Source organism: Ceratotherium simum, chromosome 11, assembly GCF_057802395.1.
Source record: "Ceratotherium simum simum isolate JZ-2026a chromosome 11, ASM5780239v1, whole genome shotgun sequence".
Lineage (NCBI taxonomy): Eukaryota > Metazoa > Chordata > Mammalia > Perissodactyla > Rhinocerotidae > Ceratotherium > Ceratotherium simum.
Window position 1 is genome coordinate 33,594,634 of NC_141910.1, and position 20,448 is coordinate 33,615,081.

The window sequence follows — 20,448 nt, forward strand, 5'->3', positions numbered from 1 at the left end:
TTAAGATAACAACTGTTTTTTGTACAGCAGAAGATTTATAGCCTAGTATAAAGAAAGAGTATAAAAATAAATTTTCATTTTGCACAATTAAAATGATTACCAAAGTGTATATATAAATTCATCTATTACAAGTATTTGTTTCTTGGAAGAAATAATTTGAGGAAATAACTAACATTGAATAAAGATCAATTTTCTGTAGTACTGACTCACAATTATGGAATGAAAGGTCTGTGTTGCCCTTCTGGACCCTTTCTGATTTATAAAATTCTAAATTTTCAAGCCTCATTTCAAACCTACTCTATAAACCTGGTGCTTCGCAAATATTTGCTGAATTAAATGTAATAAGAAAACTGCTCTATGACAAAATTCGGAAGCAAGCACATTAATAATATGTGCCTGTTATAATACTGGCAACTAGTAGACACTCAAATATTTGCTGAATTGATGTCCTGGGAATTATCCTGATTTTACACTACAGTTACAAGAATGTACACCTTCTGTTACCATCTATGATAAAATGAAGGAATGGAAGATGTGGAAGGAAAGTAACTTAAACATGCATGCGATGTAACATAGCCCGTGCTAATCCCTTATTGAATTTACTGAAATCTGAGTAGAAATGTATTTTTTATAGTAACTACAGCCTCAATGGAATTACAGAAAAGTAAATTGGTGAATTTTCTAAAATACAGATTACTCAATACCTATTTACTGAGAGGAAGTCATTGCACTGGACGCCATGAAAAATATGAAGTAGGATAAGGTTTAGGCCCTGTCCCTGGGATGTTGTCGTCTGTGAATAGTGGACTTGAACATGTGAAATGATAAATTCTGTCACTATTACAGTTTGGCAGTTTCCTCATGAAGCCTAGCTTTGTTTCACCAGTTAATTCTTTAAAATTATCTTAATTTAGTGACTTTTTACTCTTATCACACTTTCCAAACTGGTATCTTTAAGAACCCTGTTCTAGAGAATGTTAATGGTGACGCATGAGGGGAGAGGTCTCACTCTCAAGTTAGTTTGGGAAGTTCTGGGTTAAACTAAGTTAAAAATATCTATACTTGGCTTTATTATATTAATATTCATAATGCATCTCTAAAAGAGAAATATAGTATGCATTTCCCAAGCATAGAAAATCAGAATCTAGTTGTCTAATCCATTAATGCAATTGGGTAAATATTTTATGTTTTTAAAATTTTCTATACCTCACTATTTTAATATATTTTATCCAATTAACAATCCTTTAATTGTACTAGGTATACTTCAAAAAAAATGGTGGCTGTCTTCTTGTGGCACGCTAATGTCCAATTTGAATACTAATAGCTGAGATTGGGGCAGTATTAATTAATTAAGTCAATGAACATTTGTATATTTTTTCTAGACTAATTTTTTTTAACACATATAATGTCAGGTATTTTATTAATCATCTGCTCTGTGTGCATTTTAGTGTGATGTTGAGGTAGGAAATAAACCATGAAAATTTCAAAACCTTTTCCTCTTGGAGCTCCATCTGCAACAATGCCATGAAGGCTGAATACAAATTTAAAAGTATATGTCATCTGGATTAAAGTTGTTAGAACAAAGTCATTTTATGTATGAGTTCAATACAGATGTCCAGTATATCGGTTTTATATTGGCTTGTGGTATGACTATTTTTATTTAAAAAGTTTTTGTTGTTATTATTCATTAGAAAAACAGCTGGACTAATGCTTTTACCACCAAATGCTATAATCAGAGAAGCGGGAACCAACAGACTATATGTGGTTCCTTTTAAAGTGCCTGCACTGCAAAATATAGGTAATAAGGACTGAAATTAGTAATTAAGTACAGCACTTAACCTTCCATTATAGGGCTTTGTGGGAAGTGCTTTTATATGAAGCAATCCATCTGGTAGCGACACTACACCTCTAATGAAAAGCACCTAAAGCATTGACCAGTGTTATTACCCTGTAATTGTCTGGAAAGCTTTGATAGAGAAACTAATTAGTAGAGTTAGATTTTATGCTCTTTTGGAGTGTATGAAATATTCCCATAACTCAACAATTCACATTTTAGAATAAATATTGAATTTTCTGAATAGCAGACCCAGTTTCCATTATTTTCTATGCATGGAGCAAAGTATAGAAATAATATTTTGCAAACCATTTGAAGTTGAGAAAGCCATTTCTTGGTGCTTATCAGTTAAAGCTCTAGAACATAATACATCATTAATCTCTGATTTGTCCCTAATTACAGTTATGTAGCAAAATTTTCTCTCTCAACAAAAATAAACTTCCTCTTCTCATAATGTTAATCCACAAAGCCTGACATCATTTTCCTTGCCCAGACTAAAGATTGCTCCAGATAAATCACAGTTACCTTTGAGGGTAAACCTTTGAGTTTATTTGTCTACCACAGTGTGCCAAAAAGAATATATATGTCCTTTATATTCTACACAAGGTCAAATATTCATTTTATTCTCATTAAGTTAACACATTAACAAATATTTAAAGGATGTGTATTATATTAAAATAACATACTAGGCTTACCATGTGGTTACAGAGTTATGTAAAAATTGTTCAAGATTAAAAATATAATAAGTGAGAAAATACAAAAGTCATCATATCATATTTGGCTAATTTCTGAAAAAGCTTACCAAAAAAAAGGAAAATAGGCTTCAAGGAAGAAGAGGCCATGTTGTAGTGAGTGGTCTAGTAAAACCATGAAAAAAGTAGGAAACCTTGATTTGGGTCTTGAAAGGCTAAATTTTTACTTGGAGGATGGGCATGCATTAATTTTAATGGGATTAGCAGGAAGAGATAGAGACAGAAAATATTTAGAGAACTATTAACCAGGCCAGGTGTCAAAAGATAAATGCCTGAAAATAGGGTGTTGAAAAATAAAGAGAATGAATGCAGAATACATTATAAGACCTGGTGAACAACTGAATAAATGGGGTGTCATTCCCACTTTTTAGTTTCTCTCTCTCTCTTCTTTTAACTGTCAATTACTCAATGTTCTAATGCTGCAGCATGTCACCAGATTGCACTAGGTACCAATGAAATGGAAACCTGTGGTAGGAATGAATAGAGAGGTCAAAGATATGGTTCTTGCTTGCTAAGAATTTAGTCTGTTTGGGAGACAAGAAGGACTCAGCAAACCTACCAATGTAATTAAATTGTAACTTCAAAATTAGTAATACAGAGTTTAATTGATTTAGAGTATAAAGAAAGGAGAAAATGGTGGTCTGGAGTGGTGTCACAAAGTAGATCCTTTAGGAATGGGAAAATTTGAAAGAAAGAGGAATAGCTCAAGGAAAGACTTCATAGAGATGGTGTAAACACTTTTTGCACAACCATTCAATTTGGCTCAAAGATCTTACGAGTATTATCTCTAAATCTTGACTTTGTTTTCATTTTTGAAAGGCTGGTAAAGTATTCCAGGGCTCAGGAAAGTCATATTGATGATTGCTCTTTAAGTTCTATACACTTAGTTTAGATTAATTGATAGATTGATTTTTAGTTCAAGTCATTAATAAATTTATTGATGATCTATTTGGGCCATTCCATTATTTAGAGTTTCCTATTTGGTACTGAGTGTCGGTTGGCTTGATGACTTGGTGGTTTTATTTATTTTTAACCTAATTTTTGTTATATATGATGTAATTGAGAAAATCTAACTCATTTATAACCATAGCATTTGAAAGAGGGAAGGAACTTCTAAGATCTTCTATTCCAGCTCCTTCCTTTTTCAAACAATAAAATGAAACCTTGGAGAGGCTTATTGATTTGATCAAGATCACTATGCTAGATAAGTGACAGAGTCAAAACTATACTTGGGAACTCTTGTCTCCTGGCTCTGTGCGCCTTCCTTCATACTGTCTGGGAGACAGAAACCAAAATGAAGAGAGATCCTTAGATGTAGCCTTCAACACAGCAAGATATATTCTTCATAACTAATCTTAACGACTTACATGATTGGTTATAGCTGCATGTATTAGACCATGTCACAGTCTACACTGCTGACCCACACAGACACATATACGCACAAGACTATCTAATGAGTGTTAAGAAATAATAACACATGAAATAAAAATAATTTTCTTACAAAAAATATAGTTATTTGTTATCACTAAATTTTTGAATCAATAATACTGGCTAGCAGGCACTGATTATTTTGGACCTCACTTTAAAAACTTTATTTGCAAATTAAGTAAACCATTACGAATCATTACTATTTTACTCTTCTTACAGCACTCAACCTTCTGGTTGACATGATTTCAAATTTTATATGTTTATTCATTTATATTTATGTCTCAGTGATATCACTTGAGACTTAGTTAATTTCAGTAGCCAAAAGAGGAGTGGATCATTAGAGGATTCAGGTATTAGAATCTTTAAGGATTATTTGGGAGGAAAACTGTATCTTAATAGAAGACTTGCCCCATGTCTTGGTTAAATGTATAGATATGGGAAATGTTCGGCTGAATTTTGTTTCCCTCCTACAAAGGTAAGACAGTGAAAATATCAGAAGATTTGAATCATTTTTTTAAATAAATTACCAATTTTTGGTAGAGTCCCAAAGAAGAGATGATAATCAGGACTTGGCACATAGTAGAGTACTTAATAAATAATTATTGAATAAATCCAGTTTCGTCATTCAACTTCTATGTTAAAACATTGTCTTTTGCTGGTGGTTTTTAGCCAAAATATACTTACATGCATGATTAAATATTTATTTGAATATATAAATGTTTGGCTTCTATTTGACATAGTTAAATGTTTACTAATTCAAATTTTCCAAAGTAAAGCTTACATACTATGAGAAATCTGAAACTCAAATACTGTAGCTGTGTTAGAACTAGTGGCTAAAACTCTTGACTTTTGCTGTGTTAATTATCTTTTTTCGTGGTGTTCAGTTTTTCTGGGACTTTGGGGGCTTTTCTTAATGATGAAGCATAATGAACTTTTTATTGAGTGGTATATTAAATACATCTGCTTAAAATGCTTAGCTTCAGAGAGATTGTATCTAAGAAGAAGGAAAGAAATGATATACTCTCAGACTTCTCACTCCTTATATATTCTCAATGACCTGGAATTTTTTTTAATATCAAAGAGTTCCTAGTTATTGTAAGGCAACCATATTAGGATTTTTAATTTTCTGACAAAAGAAAGAGAAAGTTTCTCTCATGGTTTGGTGGGCTTTGGTATCATTTGGATTACACAGGCTGGCAAATATAGATAATACAGTTATTTTCCAAGGGATTACTTTTCACAGTACAACAATAAGAAAGAAAGAATATCAACAAGGCTGAAGTGGTCCATTCTTAGATCAAAGGCTTGTAGATTGACTGTAAATTGCCTTTTTTGTTTCATTCTTGCTATATATTTATGGGAATGTTTTTCATTCTCCATCTCAGAAAACCTGTCAATTAGACCTATCAGTGACTTCCATAAAGTTATCTTGCACTGGAGGCTAAAATATCTGCCTCTTATCAGTATTCTACCCTATAGCACTTGGGCCGGATTCTCACAGGGCCAAATTAATCATTGTCTTTAAGACAGATAATTCTGAAAGCTCAAGTCAACCCTAGCAGCTCATTTCTTTCTGTTTTCAGAACATGCTCATTCTTTACGCTAAAAACTAATGTGTTATTAAATGCTTATTGCTGACAAAAATGAAATAATTTGAAAAATTAGTTTCTTCAGATATGTGTTAGCTATCTACTATTTAGATACCGTGGTGAATGATACAGAGACATATGTCAAAGCTCTTCTCTCCCCTATTTCTTCTACTACTTTTTGCTTCTGACTTCAGTCAATCTAATTTGCAAATGAGCCAACAGGATAGGGATGTCTTCATAACTCCATCAGAAACCAAGAACCCAATAAAGTAGGATGGCAACCTGTGGGTTCCCTATTATTTGAAGCTAAACTTAATTCAAAAGCCCATTAAAAGAATGAATTAAATATATTTGGAAAGATTTAACAAGTGATACATTTGTTTTATTTCAAAAATATAGTTGAGAAATACACTCTAAATTTTTTCCTTTGAGACTGAAATTTAAAGAAAATGTGTTTTTTCTGCCCGTAGTCATCACCTTTTTCTTACTGTGACAAATTCTCGGATTCTATCATTCAAAAACCAACAAATCAAATCACATTGAGAAGTGTTTGTTGATTATTACTATGTTCAAGGAATTTTGCTAAATATATTATATGTTATATTATATTGTAATATACAAATAGCAGCCCTTCTTCATGATTTCTAGAAGATTCCCCCTCTATCTTCTTCTTCTCTATTATTGTTTACAATGTACAATTTGTGATTTAAATTTTTATCATAATAAAGGGATATGTTGATCCCATTCCTGAAAAATACTCACATTAAATAGCAAATGGCATTATCATAATGTTAAGTAAAGATAGCCAAAAATGTGAGTAATTGGGTTCAAGGACTTTTCTCTAGAGATATTGATAATCAGGTTAATGAATCTACCTATTGTTATAAACAATGAATTACTCATGTCAGATACAAAATTTAGTTGCCACTAAAAATGCAAAATTTAGTTTCTAGGAGGTGAGGTGAAAAAGGGTTTTAAGAAGTAGCTAAAGATTGAATGTCAGAGAAATTACATTTTAAAGGATATTAGACTTTCAGGAAACTTCAGATGGCTTTTGCAAGTGTTTGGTCGATTTTGGTAAGATTTATAGTTTAGTAACAACGCTTTTATAACTTGATTGTTATCCAAGAATATCTTTCTTGTATCATGTAGTTTATAATTATCTGAGTTCAATGGGAGATGTCATGTTCCCAACTCAGTGAGGAGCCTTTCTCTTAATTCTTTCTCAAACACTCTGACCCTTTATTTTCTCGAGAACTTTTTATTAAATTGTCCAGGAATATTTATATATTTTTATGATAAATACAGATAACAACTAGTATTTTGGGATAGTATTTTGGGGGTATGATTAAGCAATTTAAATAATTCTACTATGTGGATTTTTCCCTCTCAGCTTTTAATGTCAGCATTTGAATGCCAACTCCGAGCAAGGCTCGTACTTTTCGTACTATTTCTTTTTGTCCATTGTCTACCTACTTTCTTATCTTGTAAGCTCAGGAATAAGTTGGTATTAGATGTCACTTTGCTTCCAGTAAACAATGACAGTGTGTTCAAGAGGTAGCAAAATAGCAAAAAGGTTAAAATTTCATACACTGATATTGAAGCCTATATGAAGTACAAAGTTAACTATCTTTAGTTTTGACATTCATCTAGATCAATTTTTCTTAATCTCCTTTGACTCTCAGCCTCTATACGAATCTGATAAATTAGAACATCTTATCTTTAGAAAAATACATAAATATCTGCATGTACACACAAAATTATGCATTTGATTTTTAGAGGTTGTGCCTCAAAATCCTTATGGCCCATTTACCTAGGCTTCAGAACCTCTGCTCTGAGTGATCTTGAGGATGTCAAGATTTTAGAGGAAAAAGTAAAGTCTGTTTGATGAACATATGAGGAGGAACCTCCTCCTACCCAAATGAAGCATGCTTCCAAGGAAATGTAGCTGCCATTCATTAACCTTCTAATAATAATAACCTTCTAACCATTGATGTAGCCCTCTGGATGTAGTCTCTGCTAGCTCAGATAAAATTTTTTTTCTTTAATAGTACAAGCCCAACTTTTATACTTCCAATTTAGAAAAATTGTTCTCTCAAATATGATTATATGAATGACGTTACCTTCCAATAAATGTATTTTGAGCCCTGATACTCTGCTTGATATGGTGCATTGCATAGTAAATATCCTTAAAACCAAAATGCATGGTTTGAGGGTCTCATTTGGATAGATCTATTGGTAAATCATCTGAGGATTGTGAAATGTGATGGTGAAATAACAGTGTCCAATATCTTCAAGACAAAAATGACTATTAATCTGACATCTTTGAAAAGTATTAGTGTTCATTATTATGAGAACAAGTTAATAAAGCCCCTTGCATGAATAGAGGGAACTTTAGAACTCATGGAAGAGGACAGTTTCTCTCTTTCTCTCCTCTTACTGGATAATTTTTCACCTTCTTCTCCCCATTATTTTCTTAATCTTTATAATTTATTCTCTTGTATATGTACTTAACTCATTCCAGGAGAATATTGACAATGCATTCCTCCCTTTCCACCAAAGATAAACCCTTAACATCAAAAATGTTACAACTAATTAAGAGGATATAGGAAAATATATATTCAAGTTTCTCAAATGTGAAAAACAAATACAGTCTGGGTACTATCCAAAGTTCATAATTTAAAAAGAAAAAAATCCATCAAGGGCAAAGATTGACAAGCTTTTACTATAAAAGGCCAGATATTAAATATTTTCAGCTTTGTGGGCCACATGATCTTTGTCACAGTTACTCAAGTCTGCCATTGTAGCTCAAAAGCAGCAATAGACAATAAGTAAATGAATGGGTGTGGCTGTGTTTCAATAAATCTTTATTTACAAAAGTAAGTAGAGAGACACATTTGACCCGTAGGCCACAGTTCATTGACTCCTGATATAGAGGCATGCCAGAAAGACACAGGAACCAATCTGAAAGAGCTCCTACTGGCCAGAACTGGAGCAATTTGAGCAACAAAAAAATAGAGATAGAATTGGATTATAATCCAAATAGTAAAATAAATATCCATGAGCATATACTGATATTAATCAGTAATTGAATTAATAGATTAGATAAATAGATACATAGATACGTAAATACATAGATACATAGATAGATATATGGGGGAGCAGGAACAGCTCCTTCTTAGAGAAGAATTCCAATTAACAAATGTACAAGGATGAAGGAAATAGAAAATCTGTATTAGAACTCCAAAGTAATAATTGTTGTGGGCAAGATTCACCAGTAAATGCTAAAATTAATGGTTAAAAGTTTGAGCAGAGACTAGTAATTTATGTAGTCAAAAGTATCTCCTTCAAGAGGAATCTAGAAACTTTCCACGGAGAAACTCGGCAGACCACCTTAACTAAGTGATCAAGTTAAATGTCACCAGTAATAAGAAATATTGACTTTATGTACCTCCTGAAATGATGCACTGAGAAAGGCACTCCATTTCTTTGGTCTTCTTGGTATTCTCAACAGAAATTCGTGACCTCAATCTAATTATGACAAACCCAGATTGAGGAACAGTCTACAAAATAACTGGCCAGTACTCTGTACAGTGTCAACTACATGAATGACAAAGAAAGACAGATCTGAGGGGACTAAGGAAACATGACAACAAATGCAATGTGGAAATCTGGATTGGATCCTGGAACAGAAAAAAGACATTAGTTAAAAACTGGTGAAACCGAATGAAGTCTGTACTTTAGTTAATAGTATAGTACCAATATTAATTTCTAGGTTTTGGTAATTACTCAATGGTTATTTAAGATGTTAACAGTGGGGGAAACTGGATGAAAGGTATGTACATTACTATCTTTGGCAACTTTTCTATAAGTTGAAATTTTTTTAAGTAAAAAATTTAAAAATGATTTCCATCTAAAAATACCTTTTACTCAATTATGTATGTTATAACATTATTCCAGGAAAAAGATTTTAAACAATAAAACTTTGTTTCTTTGTGGAACTGATAAGTCAGATGTAATTGTTGTAAATAAATTATGTATTAACTTGTTCACATGGTTATTAGAAAAGTACATTTATTCCTAAAGAATATAAACCTAATTTCTGTAACAATCCAAAGGTATAGCCTAATCTAATATTTTAGTTAGTTCTTAATTAAGATAGAATGGCATAATAAATATGAAAAGCTTTTGAAGTATGAAGGCTTTAAATAGGCCATAGATTAAAATTTAAATTATGGTGATGAATATTTTGTGTCAAATTTAGCCTCATGGGTTGAGCGTTTCTCAAAGAAAGACTTTCATCTTAAACATTTTAAAGTCTGTTTTGTGTTTAGCCTTTTGAATTTGACTGCACTAAAAAGCAGCTGAAGTTCCCACCCACCCCGACCTCCCCAGAAATTTGAGACTAACTTTCTTCAAGTTAAGTATTATTGAAGTAATTTGTCATCTTGTGCATATTATCTATACTGGTGACACGAATATTAAATGTCCATCGAGAATCCAAAAGAGAGTATACCTACCATAAGTCTATCTAGATATAACCATATGCATTTCCAGTGAAGTATTTCAGCTGGATTTATGAGATATAAAACTAGACAGAACAGAGGAAAATTTAGCTTCATTTTTCTAGATAGTGTCAACTAATTGATAACATGCCATAATAATTTTTCAGGGTCACCTTTGCTGGAGCACTTAAAAGTCTAAGTACAGTCTTCAGTTCTCTCATTTATTATTTTTATTGCAGTTTGGCAGAGTAGTTGGATGAGAGTGTATTTTCTGGTTAGAGGAAACGGAGGAAACAAAAAGAAGCTTTTTGTGTGTGTGTGTGTGTGCTTTTTTTGTTGATTGAGGTCATAATAGTTCATAACATTGTGAAATTTGAGGGGTACATTATTATTTATCGGTCACCATATTTATGTGCCCCTTTACCCCTTATGACTACGCCCTAATCCCTTCCCCTCTGATAACCACTAATCCATTCTCTTTGTCCATGTGTTTGTTTATCTTCCACATGTGAGTGAAATCATGCAGTGTTTGTCTTTCTCTGGCTTATTTTGCTTAACATAATACCCTCAAGGTCCATCCACATTGTTGCAAATGGGATGATTTTTGTCTTTTTCTGTGGCTGAGTAGTATTCCATTGTATATATATATACCACATCTAAAAAGAAGCATTTTTAAATACAAAGGTTTGCTTTTCTGACAAGAGGGGCAAGTAGGATCACAATCACAGTAGGAAACCGAACTGGGGATAGTTAGTTGAGGCCTGTGCTTTATGGAAGTGGAGTTCAAATAGAAGGTTAAATCCGTCGGATTGACTCAATAAGGAAGTTGATGTTGCACAAGGATTGGAGTAAAGAGGTAACAGAACTCACCCGAAATTCCAGACATTCACAGAGCTCATTTACATTCCTGCCTTCTATGGATCTAGTATCAGCAACAGTGAGTTAGATAGGCATTCTATACTAGGCACTCTACGCTGGGAACCGTGGTAGTTATTTCACACACATTTTGTCAATAACACTCACAAAATCTTTGTAAGGCAGTTTACTTATCTCCTTTTGATAGATGAGTAAACACAGAGAGATGAGGTTACTTGCCAAGGTCACTCATCCCAAAGCTCACTCCAGTGCTGTGAAGTATTATGCAATGCTGCCTATGCTATTTATTCTTACTCCTTCTATGAAAAACAATAGAAAAAGTGTATTCTTGGTCCCCACCAGATTGCACATGGCTAAACCTTTGTTGTGCTTTGGTCCTGATACCAATGGTTATTTCTTCTGTTCAGATCACTGAGGACCATTCAAGGGTCCCTTAGGCTTTGTAGCATGCTCATAATGATGCCCTTCCCCTCTGGTGGTTTTTCTTTCTCTTTTTTTCCAGTTATTGTTTATCTAGATGCAGCGATAAGTGCCAAATCTAACTTGTATACTCCTCTTAAACACTAAAATTGCAATAGGAAATATAGACCACACATCAAATGACCAAACTTCAGACATATTACAGACTTAACACAAAATTAAAGGTTGGATAGTGTGGAGGTAAAGTGTAGAAGGCTCAGGAGTCAGACTGCCTGGGTTCTAATCTTAGTTACAACACTTCATAGATGTGTGACATTTGTCCAAGTTCTTTAATCTCTTTGTACTTCAGTTTTCTGATCTGTAAAATGGGTTAATGGTAGTATTTACCTCATAGGGTTGTTTGAAGTTTCAATGAGTTATTAGTTTCAAAATACTTAGCATTGGTAAAAACCTGGTAGGTAGTGAAAAATAAGTGTTAGCTCCACTATTATTAATCAAAGTAGTTTAGTTTTGCAGTCCTGCAATTGCAATAGGCATTAACCTCCCCATATTAGTGTGTATTTCCTTCTGGGAACAAGTATACCCTGTTTTGGCTGTCAGACTTGAATTCACACACATGGAGATAAACCTTTCCAGAAACTTCAGACATGTAATTGTCCCACTCCCTTCTGCCCCCCAAACCCGCTCTGAGCCAGAACACTGCAGAGGCATCACTAGAAAGGATGCAGTTAGGTCAAATGAGTGGCACAGAACACATGTTCTGTATAAATTTAGAGAAAGGAGCGGTGTGTGGTGATCAGGGAAGGCTTCACGGAGGACTGGAATGTGGGCTGGGTGTTGGGGAATCCTTTGAATTTTAACAAGTGAGAGTTAAGGAGACCATGCTAGCTGTGGACAGGCCACTGCGTGTAGTCATGCAGCTTAGGTAACTATACGCGCTGCCCCAATATCCCATCAGAGGGGCTGAGTGGAAGCTGGAATTCAGTCTGAGCTTGGGTCAACAAGCCGTGTGCCCTGCACAGAGGACGTCTCCTGAAGAAAGACGTCTTTTCCTTCTCATCAGGTACCTTGGGCTTGTCCAACCTTCTGTCTGGGTTCTAACCATTTGGGGGAGTCTCTTTTTTCAATTCCCCAAAATGTTGCCCTAAAGTTAGGAGACTGTAAAAAGGATCATTCAAACAGGCACAACTCTAAGAGAGAAAAGAAGCAATATTAATAGTTACTCCTGCATAACAGCCATACCAACACTGTGTCAGGTAATCCAGAACAGCTGTCACTTTACCTATAAGCTTCCAGATAAAACTTAGACTATTGGTTGTCTTTTACCTGGAGAAACTAGGATCAGCCTAAGTTAGTCATTATACTAGATGGCTGAGTTTATTCCTGTTCAGGTGGGGAAGCTGGAGATATTAATTAAAAAAAGACTCTGAGCTGACCTTAGAAAAATAATTTTAACCAGATTTGAAATCTTTACTTTTTTGCTTATCCTTCTAAAAATATTTTAAAATACCAGTACATCCTCAGTCACTCATAAATCTTGTGCTTAATTTTCTCGTTTGCTCAATGAAGTTGCATATATCTTAAATTATATTTATTTTTGGTTCAAAATAGTTTTTTTTCAATGTTCTGCCTAAAGATATTTTTCTCAAATATTCACTTCATTCTGAATTAGAAAACAATGAGAAAAGATAAGTAACTAGCAACGGAAAGAAAGCATCAGAAAATGGATAAAATTCTTTAAAGTGCTAACAACAGACCCAAGACCTACCCATTTCTTTCACACATTAAGATCTACATTTTATCTTAAGGCCCAAATGGAGGCCAGAAGCCTCAGATATTCCTTTCATCCATCAATGAGCGTGCATTAAGACCCACTTCATCATTGTCTGTAGTGTGGTGACCCTGGTGGGGAACACAGGGGAAGCAAAAAACAGTCTTTGTCCTACAAGAGTTTAAAGTATAACTGGGGAGGAAAGATTAATCAGTGAAGTATGAATTTTATGGGAAATACAAGATTACATAGCACAAAGTATAAATACAAGAGCTGGAAGAGATAGGAAGTAAAGAGAAGAGACATGTTTAGTTCTTGAAAGAAGTAAAATCTGAGCCTGGTCTGGATGGGACAAATGGACATGTGATGGTGGCAATAAGCCCATTTCAGGCAAGAGAGAGAATGAATAGCTGGAAGAGATATGAAGTAAAGAGAAGAGACACGTTTAGTTCTTGAAAGAAGTAAAGTCTGAGCCTGGTCTGGATGGGACAAATGGACATGTAACGGTGACAATAAGCCCATTTCAGGCAAGAGAGAGAATGAACCCAAGAACAGAGAGGTGGTTACAGATTCCAAAAATGGTCTTGCTCTCTGTGATGGGGTATTTATTTATCATATTATTTAACAATCCTAGTAATTAAAGCTGAGGGAGTAATTAAGGAAGGAGGATCAGAAGTACTTTGTTCCAGAATTGTGGGTGTCTAAGAGATATCTATACTATAACAAGAGAATGTTTTCTTTGGGAGTTTCAAGATGCTCTAGAGTTAGGAACATCACACAGGTTTCCAGTTCGAGTTCCCCTGGGCTCTCAAGAGAAGTTGAGCACAGTTTCTGAGTCTATGATGATAATGTGAAATCAGCGGTGTCCATCTGCACAAAACTCAGGTAACTCATGCTGGTGGTGCGTGCCTGTTAAATTTCAGTAAATTCTGAGTGACTGGGTAGTGATGGGCACAACTGAGTTTCATTTCTACAAAGATATACATTCTTGATTGCAACTAAATTCTAACTCTAACTAAATTATAACTCCCTAAACCATCTTACCCTCTTAAATTCTTAACTTCTGTTATGAATAACGTAATTCACCTTATTACCCCCATATATCAAAATCTTTCTCGCTATCTCATCAAAGCAGTGACTGGGTCCAATAGTAGGCACTAGTTTTCACTAATTCTTTCTTTAAAGGTTCCCTAGTTTCCATCATTTTTTATTTGTGCTGGCTTTATTCTGGCGAGGTAAGGTCTTTATCACAATTGGGCCTCTTTCCTGTTACCGGCTGTAAACTATCGGTCTATATTCCTCTTCAGTCCCCATTATTTTAATCCATTTGATGTACAGCTAAGATGTTTATCTTCCTAAAATTAATTTTATCATATCTTGTTATGCCTCTCAATTCTTCAGTGGCTCCCCAAAGTGGACTACAGAGGGAATAGAATTTGTATGGATGAAGAGAGAAGTATAGTAGTGTTCAATGCCCTTCTCTCAGGTCTGATATGTTACATTTTGGAATCTTATTTTTCAGATTTTAATTTTTTTGTTTCTACACATGTAGAAATTTTTTGAAACTCTGACATTCCTGATATACATTTTTCTAAGTATTATGTTATCAATTTCTTGCTCTTGCAATAGGAAACCTAGGTTTACAGGTGTTTATTATTTTTTTACTATATTTGTCATCTCAATTTCATACTTTGAACTTTACTGTTATTTGTATTAAATATACCTAGAAGCTATTAACTTGAAAAACTAAATGTAATGATTAAATGCAACTAAAGTATTTCAATGTATAGCCAAACCAAAACAAATCAAAACAAGAAGATCCGTTGTATTTGCCCATAATGTGTGATGATGTTCTTTCTTTACTTTTTCATTTCCTTTCAAAAGGAAATAACATGAACAAGAGTTCATGTTTTGTGAGATAATTTACTTCAACTCTTAATGAGCTATGGTACCTTTCCAACTCTTCTAATTCTGTAGAGCTCAAGAGACCAATCTGTCAAAGTTATCAAACTTATCCTTCATCATTTGGGAATTGGACCAGATTCTAGCTAAAGTCTTTTTCATTTCTATGGGTCTATGGTTCTGTGTAACCTATAAAAACAATAGTCGCCATCATATATTTAACACTAAGTATGTGCCGGAAACTGTTCCCAAGGTGCTTTACACACATTACATCTTATTCTTAAAAATAGTCTCATAAATTATCCCCATTTTACAAATGTGTTAAGACTTGGAAAGTTTAGTAACATGCCTTTGAGTGCATTACTGAGATTTGAACCTGGGATTTTCTAACTCTCATAAAATCAAACAGACTTGGTTATCTCTTTCCATAAATCTTGATAGTCTTATGGAAAAATCAAGATTTCACAAATTTCAAATTGGAAACTCTTTTTCTTGGGGCTATTAAAAGGAGACTTTTCATTTTTGGTGAGAAATATGTCATCTAGTGCCACATGGACTATAATTCTCACATAAATTATTGTGACAGTGTAAAGTGTTTAAAAAGTTGTCTATTTTTGATAGTATGCTATGTTGTGATCCCTTAGCTTAGTCATCAGTTAAAATTTCTTAGTAATCAAATAAAAAAATGTGGCAACCTAGAATCTCTTTTGCTTTAAAGACTAGCCAAATAAAGTATCTATGGTTATACATGTCATTAATGGCAGGCCTCGGATCCTACCCTTGCTTTTCCAGGTCAGAGTTCTTTTTAGTACACCACATTGCCAGCTAAAGAGAAAAAGAAAAAGCATGTGTTACACAGACCTCTTTTGGCATACATTCAATTAAATACCAAGTTATTACATCATATACCTTTTTCTTCATTTTTGTCTGTTTCTTGACTGAAATATTAAATAGATCATACACTCATTTATATCTAAGAGCTTATATTTATGATGTTTCTAATCAGAATGCCAAAGGATTTCCTAAAAAAAGGTTAGTAGTCCTATGACTTTTTTGATTTCCAATTTTCCTATCCAAACTCGAATTGTTGTATATCCCTACAGATGGTTAGCAGAGAGTCATTATATCAAATTTCATGAAAGGAATTGACTCATGTATAAACCTTACTGTGGAATTGCTTCTGTTTTCCTAATGTATTGGTGAGAAAAGCAATCACCACAGTGGCTACCTATTTTCACCTGCAAAAAGCAGGATTGGGAAGGAATGGAAGAATCAGTAAGTCTGGATCATGAAGAAGAGTCTGGGAGCATGAGATAGGCCTGATAAAGTTTCCAGAGTAAAGAGATTCAGTATGGTAAGGCAAGGGACAAAGGATAGTGAAGAGACAAGTGCCTAAGGAGGTACAGTTCACTAATTTATTCAGTAATTCATTCAAAAATATTTCTTTGTGCCTGGCCCTGTGCTGGGAATACATTGTTAATCAAAAATAGACACATTCCCTGCTCTCATGGAATTTATAGTCTATTGGAGAAAATACATTATTTCAAATAACCCCTCTGGCTAAAGTGTAGGGAATAAACTAGAAGGGGCAGAATGAATGTGTGGAGCTAAGGTAGGAGGTGATACAGCAGTCCGGGTGTTGCTGGGACTACAGCATGGGAAGTGGAGATGGAAAGACACTGGTGTTGAGAGTGAAGGTTGGGCTCTCCCTAAGGATGCAGGCCCTTAGAAGAAAGCAGAAACCAAGTGTGAAGACAAAGCTTTCCCACTCCTTTCTACCAAGCATTTTCCCAAGTAACAAGCAGGCCAAAATGTATATAGAAGTCTGGGTCTGTAGGTGTGTCCAATTTCTCAGGAAATATTAGGGACCTTGAGGTGATTACATACCTATAAAGCTCAAGTCTTTTTGTTTTAGCACTAATTGGTACAGTCATCCATTGCCACCCTGCTGCTGTTCCTGGGCGCTCTCAGTGGAGGCTCTTACCCCTGCAGCAGGGCGGCTTCACAGAGGTATACCTTATCTAAATTGGGCTTGGAATTGGCATCATTCTTCAGTGATAAGCACCAAAAGACAAAGAGAACAGAATACCACACTCATCCAGTTTTGAGTAGATGATAAATAGTCCAAGTTAACAGTGAAAGTTGCTATTTTTTGTTATTCTTGGCAGGACTATTTAGCAAGCCCCAGAAAACTAATTATGGTCTCACAGAATCATTTTTTGTGTTTATTTAAAAAAATTCCTCAGGCAGTTCCTAAGGATAGAAATCTGTGTGAATAATATAGGTTTATCTTCAGGACTTAGAATTTGTTTTGAGTTTTGGAAGTGAGCACTGTAAACTTTTTGTGATCTCACAATAGTTAGTAAATTGAAGAAAACAGTATATTTCAATAAAGGAATCTCATTTAATCATTAACATAAGTAGGAATTTATTTTATGCATTTTTTTTTTTGCATGGAAACTTTTAAAATAGATTAGAAGTCTAACACTAACACTAAATTTTTAATAGTACTGCAGTTATCTTTGTTAATGAAGCTACAGTGGGCCACAAAGTAAAGCAAATGGTAGTATCACATAATTTTGTTTTTAGTTTAAGAAATTTCATTTAATGATATGAAAGGTTAAATAGTTCTTTTTGTAAAAGTTGTTCTATAGGCATAATGGAACTATGCTGAAATATATATATATTTCATGCTGAAATAAATTTCATCATTATCTTTTAACTTAAAAGATGCAAAATGTAAGTTGGTAGAGTTCGTTTTGTGACTGTGCTAACTAAGAGAATTGTAGTGCCAGAATATTCTGATTTGCAGTTAAGCCAGAAAAGGACAAAATGTAGTCGTTAACCAAAATTAGAAATTAAAATGGGTATGATTTTGACATTAACATAATACTTTATTAAAATGTAAATTCAAGCGTACTCATTTCTAGTCTCTTTTGGCAATTAGCAGCAAAATACTATCACATCTGCTTAATATCAAAGGTCTGTGAGTAAGCCAACAATACATGATTTTAAATAGTTTTAAACCACCTCTGTATTAGTTTGCTGTATTAGTGCCGCCATAACAAAATACCAAAGACTGGGTGGCTTAAACAACAGAAATTTATTTTCTCACCGTTCTGGAGGCTAGAAGTCGGAGCTAACGTTGTTGGCGGGGTTGATTTCTTCTGAAGCCTATTCCCTTGGTTTGCAGATGGCTGCCTTCTCTCTGAGTTTTCACAAGGTCTTTTCTCTTTATGCGCATGCCTCTGGTGGCCTTTTGTGTGTCCAAATTACCTCTTCTTATAAAGACACCAGTTAGATTGGATTAGGGCCCACCAAAAGGGATTCATTTTAACTTAATCATCCCTTTAAAGGCCTTATCTCCAAATGCAATTATTCTGAGGTACTGGGGGTTAGGGCTTCAACATATGAATTTTGGGGGGACACAATTCAGCCCATAACAGTCTGGAAGTATTTGAATTGTTCTTGTGTGGAGGATGCCAACCAACTGTTTATTTTCACTGAAGTCAACACAGGCCAGTTGGATTTCAAAGACTTCATGAAAAACTTTAAATGAAGTGATAATTAGGCCAGAGTTGTATGGCTCAATTAGTTTAGCCCTAACTTTGAAAATGACGCAGCCTAACTGTAGATGTGCTGCATTATAAAATAGAGAAGATGTGAGTGGATCAATTCCAGTTGTCCTTACTAATGAAGCATCAGCTTACACTTGGTAGGATATATTTGTAGTTTTGCTCTTCTCTCCATTCTGTTCTATATTTAGGGATCCACTAGAAATCACAGGTGCCTTAATTTTAAGAGGGAATAATGAGGGCAGTAGAGAAGTTCATAGTCTTATTTTGATGCAATGAACCTATTGTACCAACTATATTCTTTAGAGTCTTTGGTCTTAATTAGTGATCTCCACCCAGGCTGTGAGTTACACTTGGGCCACCTACAGGTTTTCAAGCCTGCTTTTGTCAGACTTTATTGGATGGGAACTCTCATGAGGTTGCCTTCTGAGCTAGAAATAGCTCCCAAAGTACAGTTCACCAGATCACAGGTGTTTGAGAAACCCATGAAAAGATTTTACTTAGGTAAATTTTGGACAAAAGGGGTTTGCAAAGAGCAGCCAGTGATTTGAGAAGTTCTTAGATTCCCTCTTGAAATTGTCCTTTCATCTCTTTAGTGCTAAGAATTTAAAATGAAGAGGAGACAAACCTCTTCTCTTTTCAAGCTTCAAAATACATTCCCCCCATCCTCTAACTACTTTTTATAGAATTGAAATCCTCGAAAATCTAACCTCTGCCTGCCTTTCTCCTCTTGACATGGCTGTCAGAGCAGTGACGTGCTTCAGTGGGTGGGTAGAAAGAAGCTAGAGGGATGTCTACATGGTGAGAGCTGGGTGTGTCTGTATAGCTGAAAAAAGAAAGACAAGCTTATAACATTAAACATATCAGAAAAATGTAATGTCTTAATTATAAAGGTCTCTACAGATGACGACTGAAAGTCTTCATAAATTTGTCAAAGCACTATGAGATAGTTTTATTAAAAAAAAAAAAAGAACATGCCAGGGGCCGTCCCCGTGGCTTAGCAGTTAAGTGCGCGCACTCGGCTACTGGCTGCCTGGGTTCGGATCCCGGGTGCGCACTGACGCACCGCTTGTCTGGCCATGCTGAGGCCGCGTCCCACATACAGCAACTAGGAGGATGTGCAGCTATGACATACAACTATCTACTGGGGTTTTGGGGAGAAAAAGGGGAAAAAAAGAGGAGGATTGGCATGGATGTTAGCTCAGTGCTGATCTTCCTCACAAAAAAAAAAAAAAAAGACAACATGCCAAGTCAAAGATTTCACTGCCTTTTAAAGATATTTGCAGATTTAGAAACATTGATGATATTTTGTTTTTCATGGCTCTAAAATTAAACCTCTCATAAAAACCCACAGACAGCATGTTTTAACAAGATGGTCTAATGTGTGTATTCTTGACAACCCTACCTTAAACTTGGGACCCTCGATCATTAGCATTGGAGACCATCTGAGAGGCCATACAGTCCACTGCTCTCATTTTACAAATAATGAGACTGACTTGCTTTAGGCCATGCAGTATCTGCTTCTGTTTACAGTTTCTGTGGCCCTTCTTTGCCACAAGCTTTGTGAGGGAAAAAGAAGAGTTTAAGACATTCTATTTGAAGCGCCTCTCTTTGAAGCATTAATATACAGATTAAAATGTCATTTTGAGACCTCAATGATATCTAAAGTTTTTTTATTCCAGGAGCAGCTTTGTCACCATGCTGCTGCACAGAACAGATGGTGGTCTCCTAAATTTCATTTTCTCTTGAGTCAGATGCCTTGGGCTTTTTCTTTTTATGTGGCCTCCTCAAGTTAA

At 34.7% G+C, this 20,448-nt stretch overlaps 1 protein-coding gene across 15 annotated transcripts in view; it reads left to right on the forward strand.

Moving 5' to 3' along the window:
• The window catches only part of NRXN1 (neurexin 1), a 1,078,564-nt gene that overhangs the window by 913,791 nt on the left and 144,325 nt on the right, over positions 1-20,448 (forward strand). The window lies entirely within an intron of this gene.